This window comes from Maniola jurtina, chromosome 18 (assembly GCF_905333055.1).
Source record: "Maniola jurtina chromosome 18, ilManJurt1.1, whole genome shotgun sequence".
NCBI classification, from domain to species: Eukaryota; Metazoa; Arthropoda; class Insecta; order Lepidoptera; family Nymphalidae; genus Maniola; species Maniola jurtina.
Window position 1 is genome coordinate 1,274,175 of NC_060046.1, and position 24,263 is coordinate 1,298,437.

Below are 24,263 nucleotides of genomic sequence, written 5' to 3' on the forward strand. Positions count from 1 at the left end.
AGGCGTTCTTTTGTTGATACGAGTAAGTACATTGTCTCATAATATATGTAGTTTCGTATGAATTTTGCGCAGGAGTGACTTTAGGCATGTCTTTAAATTGCTTTTCTCTATAATTTGGACTTTCTCTAAATTATCATTGACAGAAGCAGGTGAACACTATTGTAATGAAAGCAAGAGTTTTGTCCTTGTATAATGTATATAATTAAGAATTTTCTATAGTTTTCATGTCCTAGTAGGGATATCTACTTACTAAAATTATCAGCTTTTTTTCGGAAATCGTTATCAGGCGTTACTTCAAACGGACGCCTTTACTTGATTGAGTATTGTTTATTTTGTATTCTGTATTCTGCTCAAAAAGTATACATATTAATATTTTTCGATCTGTGGTTGAATTTGTGCGAATAGCCATGCAATATTTTAGCCATGCTTAAAATACGAAGCGTGATCTGTGAAGCCATTAATTCAAGCTTAGATCGTGATATCTTAAGATTTCCTATTGCATAATTATGTTAATACCTTTAGTATTCAAAATGATGCTGTGTGCTTAAGTTGTAAACTTGTAATTCAATTCTTACTTTATTAGACGTTAGATGAAATTTACCCAAACTAAAATATTAATTTTACGATCAATCTGACAAGCCAACATTATTGAACCATTGAGCTAAACCATAATAATCTAAAAACCATAATAAGTAAGCGTATTTTATAGTAGAGAAATATCCCATCAAATAATGCTTTACCAAGGTGCGCTATGAATGATTTTTGTTTTTCCTCGAAAAACTGATTTTTCAGTCAGCCATTGGTTCAAATGTTAGCTCAAAATAAAAATTATTCGATCATAATATTATTATTCCAATCTAATTGCCTAAACCGTAAACACAATTGCGTTAATACTACAAAAACGGTTTCTTAGAACAACGTAACTCAAATAATGTAATCACAATCTTATGCAGGCCTATTTTATCATCTTACGAACAAAAGCAAGGCATTGTTTTTTGGCATTTATTACCCCATTCATTTGCAAAACGGTTTTAAAAGTTTTTGTTTGATTTGACAATCGATTTCTAACAGAAAAAAACCTTGCATATTGCGCTATAAAACTTTTCAAATGTACCAACCTAAATATGTTTTCCTATTGGGCTATCATCGTATCCAATAGTACATGTCTTAGAATTTCTTTCAAATAAGGTTTCAAAAGGATATAAGATTTCATTTCTTACTTAGTTAAGATAGTTGTTAACTTAAAATAGCAATTAAAGTGAGAAGCCAGTCTGAAAGACTAGATTTGATAAATATTTATTGGTTATTTTTTTATATTTAGTTAAAAATATGCTACTTAATCTCTAGGCACTATAATGATGTATGTATTTAGTCAAATTATAGTTACAACCTGTTTTGTGTGCCTTTTCAATAAAATAATATGAAACCATGCCTAGTTCTATTGTGCTTATGATAGAATAGGGCGATAACAATCGAGGTTGAAAGGAGCACGAACTGAATTATAGTTTATTATAGTCATTTATGCCAACTATAAGATCGTTATACTCAACTCTAAGTTCATCGACTGTACAACTAACTTTATCATTATTTGCCTTTTGTAGTGCTTCGAGTTTCTTATTGCCACGGCAGCGTTTAGTGTTAAGCCCAAGATTTTTTATTTTTTATTTTAATACAAGTTAGCCCTTGACTGCAATCTCACCTTTGGTAAGAAGTGATGCAGTCTAAGATAGAAGCGGGCTAACCTGGAAGGGATATGGTAGTTTTATTAAACCCATACCTTCTTTGGGGTCTACACAGCATCTTCATCAGCATCATCACCATCTTACTAGTCTGAATTTTAACGGCCTCTCTGGTGCAGTGTTAAGCGTTGTGGTCTTATTAGTGAGAGATCCCGGGTTTGATTCCCAGCTGCTGGGGTTTAGAATTTTATAATATCTAAATTTTCTCTGGTCTGGTCTGGTGGGAGGCTTCGGCCGTGGTTAGTTACCACTTACCACCCTACCGGCGAAGCCGTGCCGTCAAGCGATTGTGACTGTTTTCAAGATAACTTGAGTAAGTATGTTTTTCACCGCACATGTGTTATCCGCACTCCGCAGGAATGGCAGGCGAAAGCGTAGAGACGCGCCGGACCGTGGCGTGACGTGACGCGTGCTACATGCCTCCGAGATACAGCGCTATTGTTGTGAACATCATACCTACTATACTTACCTATTTATTTATATAGTCATTTTTATTTAGTCAAATTATACAAAAAACAATAGGTAGAATAAACAGAAAATACTATACAAAGGGGTGCAAATGCGGCTTTATTGCTAAAGTTTATTTTAAAGATTGTGCACAACAGAATTAGTCACATTTGACATTGTTAAATAATCAGTGTAGAATAGAAATATGGCACTTAGTAATGATAGATTTTATGGTTATTCAGTATCGATGTATATCAGGAATAACATAGGTCCCATTTTCAGTCCTCGTGGCACCCCAAAATGCAGAACAAACCAAAGCCGACGGTCTTATCTTACGTATTTTATGGAATTCTGCTTCTCATCTTCATAGTACCTTCTTTAAATTATTTCGATAGTTAATAAAATAAAATAGACACACTAAAATGATTTCAAGATATTATATAATATTTATTTACCTCTTCCGATTATGTAGATAACCTGAAACAAAAAAATATTTTAATTTTATTATCTTTCAATTTAACTAAATACATAGTATAGGTATTGATAATAAGGTGTGTTAGTGACGCTTGTACAAGATACTGCCTTGTTTATTTATGACTGCAGTTTCGTTAGTGTGAAATGATTTGTGTTTACTCAACTGATTTTCTTTTCTAGTCTAGTGATCCAATCCAAACAGTCAACCTTTTATACAATCTATCTGTAATCGGTCGATAAGTTACTTAGCAACGTTGTTATTTGTCAAAAAAGACTACATAATAATTTTGAGTTGCCAATTATTAACTTGTTGATAGATTACAGATAGATTGTTAATAATCTCAGCCGTAAATTATATTTGACGGCAATAGACCGTCATAGCTCCTCAAACATATTTCTTACAGAGCTACCTATTACATTACTGGTTAGATAAAGAGGATAATATCGTTATATTAGAAATCCGTTAGAAAACTACTCAACCATGTTCGAGCAGTTTATATGCTCGGTCTACTCTGAACTTATAAATTTGAAGTTTTATTTATTTGCTGAATATCAGTTGAGTTCAAAATAATATTATAACTAAGTATAAGCGACCTTCATATTCTGCTTCATAAGCATGCTCTGTTTTAAATTTTATGTTCTTGAGCGGTGTAGTTAATCACTTAACATCAGGTGACCCGCTTGCTCGTTTGTTTGTTATATTTATTTAAAAAAAATGAGGTGATTACAAGTACTTGTGCGTTTGACATGAACATCGATACAGCAATTAGAGTAATGCGGTGAACGCCCGTCGAAGCCTTTGACCTGCGCCCACTAATATGTAATAACACATTCGTTAAATTTTAGTGTTCCGTATAGAACTTTATAAGATTTTTTTCTAACACTAAAAGATCCCTACAATTTGTTTCCAAATCCAACTACTCAATATCTTGGTCAACTATACCTCTTTAGTTATTTGTTTGTACTTTGGAGCTCATTATTTCTTAAAAAGTAGTTTTTTCGAAAAATTGAAAAAAAATCTCCTCATAATACCTATTTTTTTTTGTATTTTGCATTTAAAAAAAGCTATTCAACTAGGTCCACTAATAATGTATCAAAAAAAATTGTCCCTTGCTTTCCATATTAATTCAGGAAATACCAACCCTAAAAAAGTTTTTTTCGAACATAACTTTATGTTGCAGTATCTACCTAACAAAAAGTTACTGTTGTAAAATTTACTACTTACTACTACTACTAGTTACTATCGTTTTTTAGAGTTCTTCCAATGATTAATTAAATAAAATGAATTTGAAATCATAAAGAAATGAATCTCTCTTTGTTCCCTACTTTTTTTAACTCTACCAAAATATTGAGAAGAGTAAGAAAATGTTCTTCATCCACAACGTGACATGCAGACCTTTCAGTTCTAGATATAAAATTCTTTTTACTTTTTATCATTGAACCCTAGAACAGGTCATTCACCTAGCTATGTTTGTCATGACAATATGACTATTAATTTTATAATTCGTACCGTCAATAGTGTTCACTAATCGTGTGGTTCCCCGTATTACATTCAATTTTAAAATGATCTATGATTATCTGTTACGATAAAGTAATTGTAGTTCATTTTATATTGGTTGTTTTTTAATCCATTTTCTCATGAGCTATGATCTCGTATGTTAGAAAGGAAATGATGGTTCATTTATTAGTGGCTATGATAGGGTGGATGTCTGGATTGATGAATTTTTATTTTTATTTTATTTTTTTATTTTTATTATTCAATTGTAATCAACAGCGTTATTCAACATAATTATTATAATAAATCTAAGTTAAACTTAAGGCCACATGAGATTACCTTCTTAAAATTAATTGACAAGTATTTTAACAGAGTATACAATAATATAAAGAAAAACAATAAAAACAAAGAGATGTACAAAAATTAAAACTGTGTGTGTGTGTGTGTGTGTGTGTGTGTGTGTGTGTGTGTGTGTGTGTATGTGTGTGTGCGTGCGTGCGTGTGTGTGTGTGTGTGTGTGTGTGTGTGTGTGTGTGTGTGTGTGTGTGCGTGTGTGTGGTGTATATGATTGTGCGTGAGTGTGTGCATGTTTAGTTGTTAACTATTTTTTTTTTTTTTTTTTGCGAAGATGGAATTCCTTTTTTAATTTATTTTTTGTCAGGTGTTGCTTCGTCCATGCAATTACGGTAGAGCTTTGTTTGTTTATTTGTTTTTTAGGGTTTCGTACCTCAAAAGGAAAAACGGAACCCTTATAGGATCACTTCGTTGTCTGTCTATCTGTCTGTCTGTCGGTCGTATCTGTCAAGAAACCTAGAGGGTACTTTCCGTTGACCTAGAATCATGTTTGGCAGATAGGTCTTATAGCACAAGTACAGGAATAAATCTGAAAACCCCAAATTTGTGGTTACATCATTAAAAAAAAAAAATGTGTTTTAATTTTCAAAGTAATATAACTATAGCACGTGGGATATCATATGAAAGGGTTTTACCTGTCCATTCTAAAACAAATTTTTATTTATTTTTATGTATTTATTTATGTGTTATTGATTTATCGTGCAAATTGTTGGAAAAAATACCCGATTACGGAACCCTCAGTGCCCGAGTCTGACTCGCACTTGGCCGGTTTTTTATATGATTGGATGACATGCGTCGATGTCCTTATCAAACATTTTCATAAAACATACTTGAAACAAACATACAATGAATCACAGAAACCTAAACGTAGAAATTGCTAAAAGCCATTAAGATAACAAAAGTGCACAGCCTAACAAATTGATAAATTGGCTCTTTTTTATTTTTAAATCATGAAGTAAACAACCTATTAGCATTTTATCAGTGCGGGAATTATATTGTCTTAAAGTAGATTAAAACTTCCACTTCTCATATTTTTTCCTATTACTTACTAATTTTTGACACAAATAAATAACAAGCATACAAGTGTAAATTAAAAATTTATATCACCCCCGACAAGTGAAGTAACTAGAAAATAGCTGATAACTTTCAAACGGCTGAACCGAGTTTCTTGGATTATAGCTAAGAACACTCTCGATCAAGCCACCATTCAAACAAAAAAAAAACTAAATTAAAATCGGTTCATTCGTTTAGGCGCTACGATGCCACAGACAGATACACAGATACACACGTCAAACTTATAACACCCCTCTTTTTGGGTCGGGGGTTAAAAATCAAAAAGGGTAATATCATCTGGTCTATCTGGAACACGATGTTAAAGCAACGTTGCTTCAATAATAATTAATGAAAATACTTTTATACATTAGTTAACAAAAATAGTACATAATATTAATTATTATTAATAGTAAACTAGCTGATGCCCGCGACTTCGTTCGCGTGGATGTAGGTTTTTTAAAAATCCCATGGGAACTCTTTGATTTTCCGGGATAAAAAGTAGCCTATGTGCTAATCCGGGGTATAATATATCTCCATTCTAAATTTCAGCCCAATCCATCCAGTAGTTTTTGCGTGAAGGAGTAACAAACACACACACACACGCACGCACGCACGCACGCACGCACGCACGCACGCACGCACGCACGCACGCACGCACGCACGCACGCACGCACGCACGCACGCACGCACGCACGCACGCACGCACGCACGCACGCACGCACGCACGCACGCACGCACGCACGCACGCACGCACGCACGCACGCACGCACGCACGCACGCACGCACGCACGCACGCACGCACGCACGCACGCACGCACGCACGCACGCACGCACGCACGCACGCACGCACGCACGCACGCACGCACGCACGCACGCACGCACGCACGCACGCACGCACGCACGCACGCACGCACGCACGCACGCACGCACGCACGCACGCACGCACGCACGCACGCACGCACGCACGCACGCACACACACACACACACACACACACACACACACACACACACATACACACATACAAACTTTGGCCTTTATAATATTAGTGTGAAGTGTGATTGAAAACACGGATTTAGGAATCAGTTTATCTTGTTTTCTGATAGGTGCCTAAAAATTACCTAGAATCTAAGTAGCCTAGAAACCTATACCAGACTAGTTATTTAGTTCCCAAAGTATAAGGCTAACATAAACATGACATTGTGTAAACAACCTTCGGAATAAGTTTTGTAGAAGCTTATTTCAATAAAACCAGTATTGACGAAAATCCTTAGTTTTCCCCCTAGCACTTTTAGGTGCAAAGCTTTAGCAAATGTATTTATTTGAGCTCAAAGTACCAGAGTGACATAAATAGCGTGGCATTGTGCAAGCGAGGCCCAGCCTTTGAATCCGGTTCGAGGCAGCTTCGTGGAAGCTTACATTCTTTCCTTGTTTCAAAACAACACAAGCCTTAGTGGATAGTTGTTTGTAATGATATTTGTAGCTAAATATAATGTTAACCTACTCATATTCTACTTGATCACTCGCTCCACATTTAACTAAGTAGTTAATTCAGGCTCTAAAAACAAATCTAAAGAGAAAGAAGTGGCAACCATTGTGAACCCATGTATCTACTCGACCAAAAATGTGTCGACAGTTTACAAGTAACATTCACACATAACATGACAAGAGGCTACATCTTGTCCCGGAAAATCAAAGAGTTCCCACGGGATTTTTCAAAAACTAAATCCGGTGGACGGCCGCGTACATCATCTACTTTTTTACCCGACTACGGCTAAGCCAACAGGAGGGGTTATGATTTTAGAAGTCTATGTATGTATGTAAGTTTGTATTTATGTGTGTTCCACCGTGGCGCGTAAACTACGGACCTGATTTTGATGAATGAGGTGTTAATCGATTCGTTATTATCGTCAGGGTGACATAGGCTACATTTTATATGCAAAAATCGACCTGACGGATGTTACATCCAATTTTTTTTTTTTTTTGCTATTGTATCGAGTGGAATATTGAAAGAGGAAAAAATTCTGATAAATATATAATACAATGTTAAAATACACCGAGCGACAAAAATACAATTTTATAGTATCTACCGGTAGTTTTGCGTAGTAGTCGGGGATAAGTGCTGTTCAACTTTATCTTGTGAATTCTTGTGAAGCTTTGACTTTATATTCCCACAGCAATTTGCGTACATTACCATACTGACCCTCTTTGTATGTGGGTTTGTTTTATTTTTATAAATTAAAGCGTGCTGAATATGGTCATACTGTGGTCACTGGTCATACTATAAAATGTTGCCCACAATTTTCATGCAATGTTCGCAGAAGCACGCGGCGTGTGGCGTGCAGCGAGAGAAATCTTCCAGCTATGCATATTGATGATAACGGCTTTCCCTGCTACTATTCGAGATCAATTCTGAAATAATTGCAGTAGCACTATTTGATTTAGTATCATTTTATTGATTCTATTTAGCCAGGTTTGGATTTAAAATGATTAATTTCAAAATATTAATTGAGCTCTTTTGATTCAGTATTATTATATTATTTATAATTGGTTGAATTTAGCACAATCGAGATATATTGGTCGAAATTTAAAAATCCGCACATGTAATAAATCTATTATTTATTAATAGACAGCAGACAGATTATTTCAGTGAAAATTATAAAATAACTTCTGACGTCGGAAATTATTTGGCAAAAAATTGTATGGTCTTTTCTGACAAATAACAACGTTGCTAAGTATTGCTAAGTAATTTATCGCCCGCTTATAGATAGATTGATTTTATTATTAATTTAAAGGTTGGTCTTTTCTATCTAAATATTTATTTAATAATTCAAAAAAACCGTAATGGGTTTAATAAAACTGCTATACCCCTTCCAAGTCAGTCCGCTTTCATCTTAAGACTGTAGCTTCACTTACCATCAGGCGAGATCGCAGGCAAGAGCTAAATTGTATGAGATTAAAAATAAAAATAACTCCATTCATCCAAATATGTTCAGGCATTTACAAGTTATTTTGGAATAAAGAAACTCACATAACATACTCATAAATACACTCCATTTTTGGGGCAGTTTAAAAATGCACGTAAAATAATGCATTTACCCAATTTGGCAGTTAAATATGACGGTATTAGAAGTTTATAAATCCTGCCTTATGTAGCTTACGTGGGTAAGATGGTAACGGATAAGATGCTAATGCATTTTCCGAGAAACCCCAACGATTCTTGTTAAAATAATCAATGCATCCATAACATGCTGGGGCGATCAACGATTATCGACATGATCAACGTAATTTATAGTCGCTTTTAATTGGCATTCTTCGCAATAAGTCATTAACTATTGTTGTAATTAATTACATAACCGAGTGCATTGTTTGCTGAGAACTAAAAAGTTATGGTATGAATTATCATTTTAATTTTCTCGAGGATTGATATTTTGTTCAAACGGTTCTGTTAACTATTTTTTGAGTTTTTGATAAAAGATGTTCATCCTAGGTACGTCAACGTTAGTACCGTCAATACTTTATTAGGTAAATGTAGCAATATAGCTTCAGTAGGGAAAACTTCTATATTAACAACAGTCACTATACAAACATATTATCTCTTCACTCATAAGCAAGTTTTATTCATACCTCAAGTAACACCAAGGTTCCTCAAGTAGTACCAAAATTAACCTCAAGGTTTTGTCAATTTTATCATATCTACAAGATGACGCCCGCGACTTTGTCCCCGTGGATATAGATTTTTAGTCCCGTGAACTTTTTGATTCCCGTTTGATTTTTTGTGTTAAAATTTCATAGAACTAGCCTAGGTGTCTTTGGAACACAACGCATCTTTATCTTATAACTATGTTTTATAAGTGTGTATTTTTAGATGTGCCGTGAAAAAGTAACCTACAGATAGATAGACGGACACACTTTCACATCAATCAATATTAGTATGGATCGATGGAGGGCAAAAGATCGATAGGCCATTCACCAACAGATGGACAGACCAGCTGAGGGACTACAAGTGCTTTCACACATTTGCAAGACTAGCCTCCGATAGAAGCCGATGGAAGCAATAAAATTAATCCGCACGAGGTTACACCAGGACCACGACCTTCAGAAATGAAGGAACGACTAGAGAGAGAGGATGGATCTATTCTTTAGTTCTGCTCCAAATTTTCGCGCAACAATGGTGTAGCGAAGTAAATCGACATAACCTTGTGACCGTACAATTCATGTCCCGCTGCACGCGCCGGCCGTGAAACCAACATAATAATTACACAAGATAATCTATACCAGATGCTGCACTGTTTCTTTAAAAAATTACTTTAAATATTGGTTAAGCAAGATATTATATCTCTGGGACTCTGGGTTTTCTGGATTTGAACATATCTTTCATGTAAGGATTTGGAAGAGATTTACTCGCATCTTTTCGTATTGAGACCAAAAGCTACATGTTTTTCTCCCATATGTTAGTTAATTAATCTCATAAATAATAGTATACTTCTAAATATGTTAAAGGAAAAGGTGATTACTGCCTGACTGACTGACTGATCCATTAGCACGCAGCTAAAACTACTAGACGGATCAGGGTGGGTATGCAGATAGCTATTATGACGTTGACACTTGACATCCGCTAAGAAAGGTTTTGAAAAGTCATCCCTAAAGGGGTTTAAAATTTGTCGCATGTATTTGAGCTAGTATATATACGAGTAGACAATCGAAATAAAAATAGTGGATTGCGGTTTGTTTTTTCGAAAAAGTCGTACGTCAATTCTAAAAGCCTGGTACATTTTCGAAAAACTTATTAATCTTGCTGTGATCCAGTCAGATCGACAAAAAACCTGATTTTAATTTTCAAAAATTGTCAGAGATGTCAACATTTCTCTTTCTGGAATTTATTATATTTAAAAACTTGTGTTCTGGCGTGACTTTTCTCGCGGGAGCTTTTTATTTTCTGGGATAAAGTGGGCTACTTAGTATATCCGTCTCCAACATGCAAGCTTTCGTCGTACAAAATTTCGTCAAAATAATTGTTAAACAGATCGGCTGTGAAAGATAACCAACAGATACACTTTCATATTTATAATATTAATAGTAGTTAATATGGATGGATACACATAATAATATGATGTTCCAGTATTCCAGTGTGTAATGTTATAAGTTCAAACACCCGTAATAAATTGTATGTAGTTTTTACTTAGTATCGACGCTTGCCAATCAAAGAAAATGGGAGAGTCATGAAGAGAAAGAGACCAAATCACATTTATATTGTGAGGTAATGTGAGTCTAACGACATTTTCCCCGCCTCATTGCTGATCTAGGAGGCTCATTAGGTTAACTTACACTTTCTAGCGGTAACTTACTTGTTACTCGTTCTTGCTTGGCTGAAGGGCCATTACCGGAAATGTCTTCCTACATCTTTTTAATCATACTCTATGTGCCAGATACTTGAGATTGGTTTTTTATAGACAAACGCAGCTTTCCTACCAATCAAGCCAGCTTTGGTAATCAATGATAGCTGGATAAAGTTAATTATTATTAAGTACAATAGTTAAGCAACGCTGCCTGAAATTAATCGATCTATCTGTAATTCGTAGATATGTTATTTAGCAATTTATTTGTCAAAAAAGACTATACAATATTTGACAAATAACACAGTTACCAAGTAACTTATAGACACTGATCTGAATGGGTACCTTAACTTTGTAGGCACTTCTAAGCAGCTTCTTTCTTTTCCATATCATGCGAATAACATGATCAGCTGGTTGAATGTGAAAAAGCTGCATCAATTGTTACTATATTCTCCCTATTGTGATTGGCTGAATTTGAAAGTGGTATTCATTGCTGTAACAATGTATTTCGGGCGGTTTTCAGCCCATGGCAAGATCACGTCACACTGTAGCTTTTAAACTGTGGCAGTAGACCCTAGAGCTCTGGAAATCAAAATTTTGAAATATCTATGCATGCCTATGTTGAAAAAATAAAAGCCGTAATTTTTACCCTTAGTGAGATCTTAAATCCTGGTACATTTTCAAAAAACTTATTAATATCTTGTGGGTCAATCATTAAAACCGGATTCATTTTGATAGCTCTTTTTAATTTTCAAAAACTTTCAGAGCTGTGTTAACATTTTTGGAATTTATCATTAAATATTTTATCGGCCTTTTTAGGCATCGTGGCTTCTTCGTCTGCGTGGATTAATTCTTTTTAATCGAATTTCTCCAAATTAATTGGTTTTTCTCAAAATCTTTCTACGTTATGGAAATATACATAATATGCAAAATTGATCTCCGTCATTTGAGCTGTACATATTAAATTTTTATGTTATGTAGATAGGTATAGAAAATTATGCCAAAGTTCTGATCACGTTGCTGATGTGATTTTTAGATTCATTTTTTTTTTCTAAGACTAGATTGACCTAGTAGTTAGTAAGACAGTAGGTATGGGTCAAAAAGTACTCGCGGTAAATAGAGTGTAATATGCAGTAGTGAGAGGTCAGAACACAAAGTGGCGGTTATTTATAGAGCGGTGACGATTGACTACAATACTACAATGTACCTTCTAGCAATAAGGCACTGCGGTTCAATAACCAAATAACTTGTAGATTCACTTTTAACTTTGCTATGCAAATTAAAAATTCACGAGTTACGTACCTATCTTGTATATCTACCTATATTTCTGACAGTATCTAAGAAGCTTTACGTTTCTCAAAAGAAAAATTAGAAAAGCTTCCAACGGCCAAAATTAATAATCAATTTATCTTTAATCTGTCTATAAGTCAGCTGCTTAGCAACGATGTTATTAGTCAAAAAATGTATGGTCTTTCTTGACAAGCTACTACGTTGCTAAGTAATTTGTCGATAAATTACACATAGATTGATATGCCAAAGGTGGATGCGACGGGTCTGCCCGCGAAATTCAAATTTAATTTGGTTTTTCGCAAGTTGTAAACTAATTACATTTAAACCAAACATGTAAACCAAATTAAATTTGAATTTCACGGGCAGACCCCTCTCATGCCCCTTAACCTAATTTAATTAGGTACTATCTATCATGATTTTGGGAATTTATAATGAAGTCTACAAATAATGTCCATATAATAATTAATAGTTGTCCTTAATATTCTGCACAATTAAATAGTCTTGAGCAATTCCACTTCATCAACACCCAAGTCACATAGCAGTGAAAATCAATATTTAATTTTAAACTCTATGCTGGAAATGATATAGTCGAAATTGGAGAAAATTAATGAACCACATAATACCTACCTACTTTACAACGTGATTTAGCAATGATTAAGGACATAAACGAGTTGCGAACTGCTCTGTATCGTAATAATAATAATTGTCAAGATTGTTTTTGCTCAGATATTGAATTCTCCTTGTGGTTTCTGTTCGCCTGGTACTTCGTGTTGAGGAATGGGCAAAGCTTAGCGAGCTTTTTCAATAAATTTTTTTTCGATGTTTTTTTTAATAAGCCCCCTTTTCAATAGAATTTTTTAATGTATTGTTCGAATTGCTATATTATTTGCTAATGTGTTTGTACTAATATATTAGCTAAAAGAAAAGTTGTACTTAGTGCAACTTTTTATATGATGATACACAAGACACAAGATGATAGTCAAATGAAAAATATTTATTTATTTTATTTATTATGGTGCTATGAAAAGTTAAAAATCTATCACCCCAGATTCTACTGAGTAGTGAATTTTTTTATTATAATAGTCAATTTTAACAAAATACCGGAAAAGAACTAAAATTAATATGAATTTCTTTCAAGTTAGCGGACATAAGAGTCGAACAGTGGAGTATTTTTGTCAGCCTCATTTAATTTTTTTGCTTTGTGTTGCCTAAATTCAGACAGACTTAAAAAATATCTCAAAACTGTAATAAGTAAGTACTAATACATTTTTGTTGTAAAATCCGTCATCATTTTAAATGACAAAAAATATTGACGGTCGTTACGCCAAAACCGCGGGCGCCATCTTGACGCATGAATGAATAACCTACATTTACAACATGATTTACAATTAGAATAACTGTTTCAAACATTCATACTAGTTAGCATAACGCCTTGTCCATACGCCTATGTATTAGAATTAGCCCGAGGTAGTCAAAATTGCCATCACCAGATCGCTCTAGTTCTTTCAACAATTTTACTGCTAGGTAATATTAAATGAATAGCTCCTAAAAGACTTAGCAATATCATTAAAAATTGTTCCTTATTGAAATGTAGGTAGTCGTTTTGAGCTTAGATTTGACTAAGTTATGAAGCAGGACGAAGACTCGGAAAAATACCTGAGGTACCTACCTATTAAGCAGTATAGAATATAGACATGCGATTATCACGAAGTTTTAAACTAAATTAGGTTTGTCTGTCTTTTTCTTATAAGATTAGTAAGAAAAAGATGTGATTACCTACTCTAAAATTTAGTTGTGCTCAGAATCAGTGCCATTATCATTCAATGTCAAAATCATATGTGGATACATACAAAATAGGTAGTGTACATGTTGTTAAAAAGTGTAACAAGCCTCCTTAAAGGTCGAGCGAGCTAACAGTTAAAATGGTAATCCTGCGAGATGAATCGATGCTAGCGAGTTCAGTGGGTCAGCGTGACGGGGAATCGAACCGGTTGCACTGACGCGAGTGATTCAGCGAACGGGCCAGAACGGGTTTTTGTTTGTTTGCGTGTTACATAAAAACGTTTCGTTGCATTTTTCAACTTTTTACTTCATTTGTTTAAATCTGGTTTAATTTAGTTGAGTAATTTATGGACTTTATGTAATCAATGGACTTTGAAATACATAAGAGCTTATTTAGGTATTTCTAATTACATTTTTTAAAGGCAACTAGCAGCAAGATGGGCTGTGACCTAGTGGTCAAGGCATCGGGCGCGATTCCCAGAAGATGCAGGTTCGAAACCTGCCGATCCTCGTAATTTTTGATATGAATTTAAAAATTATTTTTAAATTAAGGGTTTCCTTAGAGTGTGGGTAACACTATAAAAATAAATTGTAAATAGCTTAATTATTTTTTTAACAGCGGATTTTTCCAACATCGTCGTCCACGAGGATTTTTTTTTCATATTATAGTCCAAACAAAACATTATACTTATGTATTTTGTAGTGCTTTCTAAAGCATTTCTAGTGTTGCTACTTAATTTGGTTACTTAACAAAGTTAGTATCTGCCAATCCGCGCTGGGTCAGCGTGGCAGACTATGGCCTAAACCTTCCTCATTCAGAAAAGAGACCCATGCTCAGTAGTGGGCCGGCGATGGGTTGATCATGATGAAACAAAATGGCGAGCGCACAGCTCGACCGAGATGTAAATTCTCTCACTACATCCCCAATTTCGTACAAGTTCTAACTTAACTATCAAAACAACAAGCCATCTCACATACATAACTAAGTATTACTTAACTTAAATGTTGTAACTTGTAGCACTGGATAAAGTAGATAAAAGTACATATTAAATAACAGTGGTTAAGTATTGTAATCAAACATAAGCTACCGCGATCAGTTGTTGTAACTATTTTTTATAAAAGTTACTATTACAAAAACTGAAATGCAGTAAAACAGGTCCAACGGCAGTTTTATTCGACTATTCGGACTATTATGTAGTGATTTTATACGGCATAATAAGTCCATATACAAATGAAGTCATAATCGCTCAACAGTAAAATACTGACTGAAATCATACTGAAATCTGAGAGCTGTTAAAAAGTTTTCCGGAAAAAATATTTCTGACTGGATATTTTTGTGCGGTAGCTACAAACTCAAAAATAGTTTTAGTTGAACTCTTGCCGACAAAACAAAAAAATAAAGTTTTCATCGTTTCACAAAAAGCCCTCACTCTTTTAGTTTCAAACTGGGCATAAAAAATTAACCGTGGGCGAAAGCTGCTTTATCATTTTTTCAAGGGCTTTTTCGGTCTTTAATAACTGTTTCATATTTTTTATTTAAAAAAAAAAAAAGTTGACTCGCCCTGTGTTTTTGGAAATGGGTTCGGAATTTGAGAAAAATCCAATATTTTCAAACAATTTCACTTTATTTATCAATCTAAATTTCCGAAATTATCAATTTAATCAGTAATCTCTCTATAGCGACGTTGTTATTTGTCAAAAATAGCATGGTATTTCTTGACAAATAACAACGTTGCGCTAAGTAATTTATCGACAAATTACAGATAGAATTATTTTATTGATTTTGGCCGTAACATGGCCGTAAGTGCAGTGAGTGAATTTTCTTTACCCAATACGAAAGACTCATGCATATAATTGCATACATACATATTATTTGGAATTTTAAAATGATCATATACATTTTCCGATTAGCATATTCATTGCAAAAATACCTAAATACCTAAGTCAAGTGTTTATTCATTAACTTATTAATTATTATTTAATTGAATAAACATTAGCAAATCAATGAAACTATTGAAGCGTGTAATTTATAGATTAATAACATCACAAATTTACAATCAATGCAAGCAACTGATTGCAGTTCCAAATTAACATATTGGGTAAATTCGGACGTCGCGAAATAGCAATTAGGTACGTACCTACCTACCTACCTTGAAACAATAAATACAACTTCATGTTATTGGAAAATGTAAATGGTCGATTCTGACGGTAACTAAATTTTAATGTAATCCCATCTTTTTCTTACCAATGGATGTATTAAGAAAAGGACAAAAAAAATTGGTTGTCTGTAAAGTCGGTTTACTGACGATAGTTGAACGTGACAACAAAGGCCGATTGTGCTTCTTTGTGGCTCGTTTCGCGCTCTCGCTTGCACTTCAAGCCTTACATGGAACGCCTCAGAGCGAGGTAACGCCGCATGAGTCATGTTTTTTTCGTGCGTGCAGCCGGCTCTATCGAATTATAAGACGTTGTGACGTCAAAAACTTATTTTAAGTACCTAGGTAATATTTTAAAATTGACAGACTTTGTGATTTTAGGTGCCAGTGTTGAGCTTGGTGTTTAAAGTAGAGTAGCACTAAAATTGAAGTTGTTAATTTAATATTCATTTTAAGCAACATTTAAAAGCGATGCAGATACTCTTTTAGTTTAGAGAAAGACATCAGAATCGACACCGGTGTTTTGCTAAATGTGTATAAAATTGCAATTGCACAACACGTGTGATGCAATGTTTGTTTATGCAATCGGAATAAACATTGCAATTTGCAAAAACACAACCTCCAGTTAAGCTGTTGAGAAACACGAAACTGATTTTGACAAAGAGTCACAAGAGCTCCTAGCTTTAGAATAGAGAGCTCTGCTTTACATTTTATAAGAAACAATATAAGTGTCGGCCACACAGGCCGCGTATGCGTCGCGTAAGCGTAGACGTAGCGCGTACCATTGCGTTGTAATTGTAATGTGTGGAACTGTATGAGACATAGCATACCGCTTGCGTGGCGTGAACGTTCGCGTAGACGTAATGCGTGCAGTTATGTCTACGGATTCACGCGCTTCACTACGCGCGTGTCACGTGTACGTGCTTGGTGTGAATCGGCTTTTGCCGCCTCTCCAGAAAAGAGCCCTAAAGATCCTCATGTAGTGAGGGGTGCCCCAGTAGGTCAATAGACATCAAAAGAATCGCGTTGGATGGACGGCGCAAACCCCGGCGTCTGGAAGACGTTACAAGCGACCTATCATAAAGTGCCGAAAGTCAATCGAGTTGTCAATGAGCTGACCTTTGCTACACATTGTGATCTGTCCGTCTGTACGCAGATGTGTGCGGTGCCGGCCCGTGCGCGGCACCTGATAACGATACACTGATTATATTTACCTACTAGATGATGCCCGCGACTTCGTCCGCGTGGATTTAGATTTTTTAAATCCCGTGGGAACTATTTGATTTTCCGGGATAAAAAGTAGCCTAGATGTAAGCTAACTCTATACTAAATTTCATTAACATTGGTCAATCTGTTGGGGCGTGAAAACCTAGCAGACAGACAGACACATTTTCGCATTTATAATATTAGTGTGGATAGTATGGATTGATCATAATATGAAACGCATCTGATTAACGTTAAATCTAACACAAGTGGAAGGATTTGGTCGAACTTCACCTATAGGTATAATAACTGTTTAATGTACGCTCTGCCTACTGATTCGCTAACTCAATGTCTAACACTGAATGCTAGCCACCGAGTGCATTGTGGAAAGACTCCAGGCATAAGAGATTTCTTATGAGACACATAATTGTTAGCGACCATGTCTCTATGTTCACTGTTCGAAGACTGGTCTTCAAGCACTGAGGAATTTTGGACGAGATGGCATTTTTCTGAACGCTGTCCAGCCATGGTCCAGCCGAATATACGTCATGTACTGTTAATTTCCCGAAAGCATAATATACCAAAAAGGCGTGTTCAAAAAGACACGTAATTATGTAGTGAGACGTCATATGAAAGGTCAGTGTCGCACACAAATAACGCGGCCTTGTGTGCCACAGTGCCTTTCCCACCTTACAATTAAACTAGAGATGGGCATTATATAGTCACTTTTAAATCATATTTTTCATTCGGTGAAATTATTTACCAGAATTTTATCTAATGGTATAAAAGGAAAAGGTGATTGACTGATCTATCAACGCACAGCTAAAACTCCGGGCTGTGCACGCAATATATTATAAGGAATTCACATTTTTTGTGTAGTCCTCCTAGTTGAGGAAATCTAATTAAAATTCAAACGTATAAAAATTACAAGTCAAAAGCATTACCTAAAGTATGTAGGTTAGTAAATCATTTACTAATTAATCTACATACATACTTTTCTTTAGAAATAAAATAAAATTATACAGTTCAAATGATCTAAACAAGGCACGTTTTTAATTAGGTGCTAATAGATCCTGTAAGCGGAGAGCTCTGATTTTTTTTATGTCCATCCCTCAGTCTATCTGTGTGAAAATGGTAAAAAGTGTAAAAGCTATTTTAGGATAAGGCCGCTAATACATATTACATATTATATTACACCTACGAGTACATTACACATAGTGTTTTTGCGGTCTTTTAGGAGATTTGTGCCAAATACCGAATAATATACACCGCAAGAGATTAAGTTACTCATTACATTATAATCTAGGTGTATGAATTTATACTATTTTATTCATGTAAGTATAATGCGTATACTCCTATCAGTACCGCGGTCTGTGACTGACAAACAGACAACGCACAGTGGCACAGCCTAAAGCTTTGAACCAGAGGATAGAAGAAAACCTACAGGAGATAAGCCTTTTTACCAAACGCGGTTTTTTTTTTTTTATTCAGATACATGTTAGCCCTTGACTGCAATCTCACCTGGTGATTAGTGATGATGCGGTCTAATATGGAAGCGGGCTAACCTGGAAGGGGTATGGCAGTTTTTATTATGTACCCTTTTGGTTTCTATACACGGCATCATACCGGCACGCTAAATCGCTTGGCGGCACGTTGTCACGGCCATAACCTCTGTTTGACCAGTTGTTCTTGGTTGACCGGGTATAAGCTGATTCGGGTGTGTCGTTAGTCGTCAGTTGACAGTGACGGTGGTGGACGCTGACCTTCTTTTTGTTACACTTTATGTGTAACCGATTGAAAGATCAATCTGTACTTGACACATTTACTGCTCGAATAACGAAACCAACAACACAACTACTGAGTATATAGAAATAGGATTTTTAAGGTTACGTACCTCAAAAGGAAAAACGGAATCTTTATAGGATCACTTTGTTGTCTGTCTGACTGTCAGTCTGTCCGCATGTCGTGTCTGTCAAGAAAACCTATAGGGTACTTCCCATGGATCTAGATTCTAGAACCATGAAATTTGGCAGGCAGGTAGGTAGAGCTCTTATATTACAAGTAAAGGAAAAAAATCCGGAAATCGTGAATTTGTTGTAACATCACAGACAAAAAAAAATGTGTTTCAATTTTCAAAGTTACTTTGGTAGGTATATACCAAGTGGGGTATCATATGAAAGGGCTTTGGACATTCTAAAACAGATTTTTATTTATTTTTATGCATAATAGTTTTTGATTTCACGTGGAAAATGTCGAAAAAAATACCCGAATACAGAACCTCGGTGCGCGAGTTTGACTCGCACTTCGCCGGTTTTTTATTCAAATAAACTTATAAGCAAGTACCTACCTACTACGTTAATATTACCGTGACGTTACTACCTGTAACACCTATTAGTTATTGCAAAGCATATAAAACGTAACATAATAAACAGGTAACTACAACAGATTATTATGGACATGAAATTGCATAGAATCTGTGACGCGCTCACAGCTGCGGCTGCGGCTACGGCGCGGCGGAAGCGTGGATAATGGCGACGAGATGATCGCTCTTACAAGTAATACTACAATCTTGTTATCTCATCGAACATTATAGCTTCTGGTCTAAATATTCTAAACTGTAACGAGGTCACTTTAAAGATTTAATGGAAAAACCAATTCGAATCGTTTGAAATTCGCTTTCCGAAGCTGTGAGCATTTATTTGAACCTATTTAAGAGGGCTCTATCCTTCACTCGTTTCATACAATCGTAGTTCCAATTTCATTTGAATATTAAGCAACCAAAGCCCATGAAATTTTGCAGACATATTCTAGAAACTAATATCTGTGTCTGTGGTTTTCCAGATTTCTGTTAAAATATTCGGTTTCAAAGTTACGCGGTCTTAAAAATTTTCATACAAATCTTTGAGCCCCTGTAATTTTAAAACTACATATTTTTAGAAAAATCTAAAGCACCACAGACACAGATATTAGTTTCTAGAATATGTCTGCAAAATTTCATGGACTTTGGTTGCTTAATATTCAAATGAAATTGGAACTACGATTGTATGAAACGAGTGGAAACGAGTGACGGAGAATACAAGATAAAGTTAAACAGCACTAAAACCCAACTACATTACCCACAAACTGCCGATAAATAGCGATAGATATAGTAAATGGTTTTTCTGCCACTCAGTGTATTTTAACATTGTACTATTTTCATATTTAAGACCTAAAATTTTTTTTCTCTTTCAATTGATATCCCACTCGAAACAATAGCAAAAAAGTATTTTTGGAGACCCTCACTTTTTTGGATGTAACATCCAACAGGTCGATTTTTTTCGTACAAAATGTAGCCTATATCACACGGGCCGTAATAACGAATTGATTAACACCTTATTCATTAAAATCAACCCAGTAATACTAAAGGCGCTACGGTGGAACACACAGAATCTGATACAAACATACATACATACATGCATAGACTGCTAAAACATAACCCTTCTATTTGGTTTTGCCGTAGTCGGGTAAAAAAGGAGTAAGATCGGATGCAGTGCACAATTCCTACTCCTAATACCTACAATCTTGACGCTTAGTTGGAGAGGAAAGGGGAATATTTTTAATAAAAAAAGAGTGTAAAGAGAATCGCGCTCCATCTTAGGCTGCAACATCAATTGCCAGCAGGTTTCATTGCACTCAAGCGCTAGTCTAAAACCTACGTTGGGTGGATAGGATCGCGTGGATTTCCACAAATTTCCGCCAGCTAATGAAGGTTGTTGATTTTTTTTTAAAGAATATTATCCATGCTTATCATGACTAATACTCCCCATCCAATTAAGAGTAAAGCTTGTGCCAGGAGTGGGTACGACAATAGTGCAACGGGTGGGGTTTGAACCGCCGACCTTTCGGAATTCAGTTCGCTCCTCAACCGTTGAACTATCGAGACTCTAAAAGGCTCTTTTGAGCTGAAGGTCGTCCCACACTAGCACTGGAGGAAGTTATAAGCATCTAGACCACACCGGTCTCAAATAAATAGACACACAAATATCTTACACTAGCTATAAATAGATAAATGTGGGAAAAGTCGCTGCAATATCTCCGAAGTCCGGAAATAGCCTCGTATCCGTAACGATCTCGTTTCTAACTCGGTCACCGATAATCGATTCGATATCGATGTTTGGACGCGATTACAAGAGTGATGTACCTATCGACTATCGAGTTTATAGGTTTACGACTGCATAAGGAACCACCTCCCCTCTACGTACAAACTTACCTCTTTACAATATTAATGTAGACTTGAAGGCTAAAGGGAAACATTGGTTATATTAATTTAATATGGCTCATACTTACACTCTTTAAAAAATAAAGAAATAAGTAATAGAGAGCTATGTAAACTCTATAGAAAATAAAACGTGTTTGATAAATCCTATAACATGACAAAAGCGGTAAGTTCGGATGTCCCCTACATCCAAGCTTACAAACTTTAACCTCATAATCTCCGAAACTAATGGCCCGATTCTAAAAAAAAATCTTTCACTGTTAGATAGCTATAGATAGACATTATCCCCGAGTACTAAAGGGTATAAATTCGAACAAAGTCGCGGGAAAACCTTAGCATTTAATGGATTAGCATTAGAACACGTTTATATGGTGATGTTATGTCTGCATAAGTGGCGTGCCTTATTAACATTGCCAAATGCGTACTAAGTTGTTTATTATATAACAGCGTATGATACCTAATGAATATGAATAAGGAGCTATTTAGTAATGTAATGCAAGTAGGTTCCTAGCAAAAGTAGCACAGGGCTGACTAGGTTAGAAGACCATTTCACAGGTAGCTCGCGAAAATCACTTGAGAAGCTTTTTCATATGAAACACTTGCTACCTTACTTAAAATATTCTGTGAAAAATCATAAAGGTGATAAATAATTACATTACAATCATTTGCTACGTTTCATGGAATGCGAATATAATGCACTCTTAGGTCCTACAAAAATTCACTTTCCGTGAAAAACCACCTGTGAAATAAATGCCAGCGCTATTGATCTCGATTATACCTAATTCCTAGTTAAACAAATGTAACGAACACTGTACCTAAGTGCGAAAATTGAAAAACCACTTTCCGTGAAAATTAATCTAGATCATAATTCGTATTAGATTTGATCTAATTATAATTAAGTAGAGGATGCCCGCGGCTTCACCCGCGTGGATTTCGGTTTTTTAATCCCGTAGGAATTCTTTAATTTCCCGGGATAAAAAGTAGCCTATGTTCCTCGGGATGTATTCCAAGTCTGTCCCAAATTTCACTAAAATCGATTCAGCGGTTGGGCCGTGAAAATGTAGACAGACAGACACATTTTCACATTTATAATATTAAGTATGCCTGTATGTATGTATATCCCTTTCTAAAATATCGAACGCACACTAAGTATGACTCGCACCACACAGCATCATATAAAGAACCTTTCACGTGCATCAAGCAACAGCAAACACCTAAAATGTTATTAGCATCTGAATCGACCTGAGAAGGATTTCCTCAGCGCGATCATCGCATTCAGCGCGTGCGCACAATGGAGAACCAATTGCAATTCAGACTTATTCACAATAGGCTCTTACGCTCAGGGCTACACGCTTTGGTACAAAAATGTTTCTACCTTTGTCCGTTATAGACTTTGAATCAATCCTATAGAATTTGACATAGGCTAGTTATTATCCCGGAAAAACTACGAATTGCCGCGGGATTTTTAAAGACTTAAATCGACGCGAACGAAGTCGCGGGCATCAGCTAGTCTTTTATAAATATTACATGCAATTACTTATCCAAGGTGTCCATGAGTTTTTTTCTTACCGCTTCGAAACTGCACTCCTATCGCTTATGCAACAAGTTCGTGGCCCAGGAACTAATATTTAATTGTTATCTATAATTTTTAACAATTGAAATTATTAGCACCTAGATACAATAAAATCACTCAAAATTTTATCATCTTTTATTACTTAATGGATTCGTGAATTATTTGTAAATAATCGCTCGCCAATTACCTACAAGAAATATCAAAAAAACTCCGGTGTTATTGAGAAACGTCGACCTTGGGTTGTGGAGCTAAACATTTTTGATGAGACGGAAATATCGAAGTTTTGTTACTTCTTTTATTCCTTTTGTTGGTAGCTATCGTCTGGCAAGAACGTGATAGATTGACATTCCTTGGTGCAATGGAGTTTCTTCTGTATATAGGATTTTTTGAAATGAAAACTAAGTTGTTGTGCGATTTTGGAATGGGTAAAAACTTCAAGGTTGCGTTACCGACATGCTTATTTTATTAGCTTTGAAACGTTTTTTAACGCAATTGGAAGTGTCAAGTAATAATCTGTTGGTAGTTGGTGTAGGTACCTACCTCAAAAAAAGGTCCTAATTTTTTTTAAGTTTTCACTTTTCTCGGCAGTCTGTGACTGTCCATTTTTTTTTAAACAATAGTCAGAGGTGCGTGCCCGGGATCGAATCCCCGACTTCCGAATAGAAGCCGAACGTTCTAACCACTAGGCTATCACAGCATAATTAATGTAAATAACAATTATCGATTATATATTTTATCCGATAGGGCTATAAAATAAAATAAAGTAAGAAAGTAGCCCTTGACTGTGTGGATCTTATAATATGGTAGTAGGTAATCATTGATGTAGGAGGCATCTACCTTCCTAGTAACTCTAATTACTACCACTTACTACTGGTCCGTACATTCTTGGAAGAATCGCAATTCGCAATTATCTCATAACTGCAACGAACTTTTCAAAATATTTTTGTAAGAGAAAAAAAAGATAGATTATGACGTTTTGGTTTATCAAAAAACCCGGACATTGTTCCGGCCAATAAATCTCGTACGGGCCTCGTCTATGTCTAATACTGATCGCACACTACAAGCGAGCCGTACGCGCCGAAAGCAATGAATTTTTCGGTAAAAGCC

The 24,263-nt window shown here is 35.5% G+C and overlaps 1 protein-coding gene across 2 annotated transcripts in view; it reads right to left on the reverse strand.

Annotated features, from left to right (window-relative positions):
• Positions 1-24,263, reverse strand: part of LOC123874524 (mucin-17) — an 81,272-nt gene that overhangs the window by 49,262 nt on the left and 7,747 nt on the right. The window contains exon 2 of one of the 2 annotated variants that reach the window (XM_045919933.1): positions 2,642-2,663. The exons of the other annotated variant lie outside the window; for it this stretch is intronic. The gene's annotated coding sequence lies outside the window, so the exon portion shown is untranslated. The remainder of the gene's footprint in view (positions 1-2,641; positions 2,664-24,263) is intronic. 2 annotated transcript variants of the gene reach the window in all.